This window comes from Jaculus jaculus, chromosome 18 (assembly GCF_020740685.1).
Source record: "Jaculus jaculus isolate mJacJac1 chromosome 18, mJacJac1.mat.Y.cur, whole genome shotgun sequence".
Classification (NCBI taxonomy): domain Eukaryota; kingdom Metazoa; phylum Chordata; class Mammalia; order Rodentia; family Dipodidae; genus Jaculus; species Jaculus jaculus.
This window is the reverse complement of record NC_059119.1, coordinates 12,483,299-12,485,262: the sequence shown is the minus strand read 5'-3', so window position 1 is coordinate 12,485,262 and position 1,964 is coordinate 12,483,299.

The following is a 1,964-nucleotide window of genomic DNA, read 5'->3' as shown; positions in this document are numbered from 1 at the left end:
CTATACAAACTAGGAATAGAAGGGGGCTTTGCCAACCCGAGAAAGGGCGCCTATGAACCACAGAGCCAGCATCACAATGTTCAAATGCTGCTTCCCACTAAGTTTGGGAATAAGCACAGATTTCTGTTCTCCTCATTTCTACTGGACAATGTAAGAGATGTCTAGGCAGTGTGAGTTGACAAGAAAAAAGAAAGAAAAACCTCACAGATTGGAAAGAAGAAAAAATAAAGCTATTTCTCTCTATCTCTCATTTTTGCAAATTATATCATCTGTCTATGCCGAAAACCTGAATGGATCAACAAAAAAAGCTGTGAGGATTGATTAGTGAGGTCGGCATGGCAACAAGATTCAAGGCTAATACACAAAATCAATTCTATTTCTGTGTAATGGAAATGAATAATTGGAAATGCAAATTTAAGAATACCATTTACAATAGCATGAAAAATGGGGAATACTTTGGAATAAATTTAGTAAAATATGTGCAACTCCTCTACACTAAAACTACAAATTATTACTCATAGCAATTAAAAAAAAAACTGTTCTAAGTAAACAGCGAGCTATGATGGGTTCATGAATCAGAAGACTTGATGGTGTTCACAGATTCAATGCACTTGCTAGCAAAACCCAGCAGGGTATTTACAGAAATTGACAAGCCTGCTCTAAAATTCACATGGATTTCAAATAGCCCAAACAGTTCTGAGAAATTTTTTTTTTTTAAAAAAAAGAGAGATCTGATTATACGAAATCTCAAGCTTTACTAATGGGGTACAAATAAGCCAACGTAGAGCTGCGCAGTGGTGGGGGTGAATACTATAGAGCAGAACGGACAGCCCACCCACAGAACCAGAATAGATAACCGACCTGAAGAGAGTCAAAAGAGACAAAGCCTTTTTCTCCTGGGGAAAACAGAATCATCTCTTCAGCAAGTGACTCCCAAGGAGTTGGGAATTCACGGAGGGAAAATCTGTCCTTATTTCATGTCACGCATACACAAAAGTTGAATCATAGACCAAAACGTAGGAGCTACAGTCATGATACAACAGGAAAAGTCATTGTGATTTGAGTTCATCAGAGATTTCATCTTTTTTTTTAACATTCATATTATGAGAGAAAAAGTAAAATGGATTTCATCAAAGCTAACACTTTTGATCTTTAAAATTAACTAATGAAATTCAAAGGCAGGTAATAGGGCTCGAGGAATGGCTTGGTGGTTAAGGCACTTGCCTGTGAAGCCTAAGGATCCATGCTTGACTCTCCAGATCCCACGTTAGCCAGATGCACAAAACTGTGGCAAGCGCAAGGTCACACACACCCACTAGGTGGCAAAAGCATCTGGAGTTCAATTGCATTGACTGAGGCCCTAGTGTGCCAATTCTCTCTCTCTCACGCTCTTTCTCTCTCTCTAAAAATAAAAAAATAAAATAAAAAAATTCTTTAAAAGACAGGTAATAGACCTAAAAAATATTTATAATGAATTCGTACAGCTAAAAAGCAATTCAATGCTGTTAAAAAGTTAAACAGGCTGGAGAGGTTGTTCAGTGGCTAAATACAATTGCTTCCAGAGCTTGATGGCCCAGGTTCAATTCTCCAGGGCCCACATAAAGCCAGATGCACAGGGTGGCACATGTGTCTGGAGTTCATTTGCAATGTCAGGAGACCCTGGTGCACCCATTCTCTCTCCTCTTGCAAATAAACAATAAATAAAATATTAAAAAATTTAAACATATTTGCTGGATGTGATGGTGCAGGCCTTTAATCCCAGCACTTAGGAGGCAGAGGTAGGAGGATCGCCGTGAGTTCGAGGCCACCCTGAGACTACATGGTGAACTCCAGGTCAGCCTGAGCTAGAGTGAGACCCTACCTCAAAACCCCCAAAAGAAATAAATAAATAAATAAATTTAAACATACATATGTTTTTAGCAAAGATACAAAAGATGTAAACTAAACACATGGAAAGATGTTCC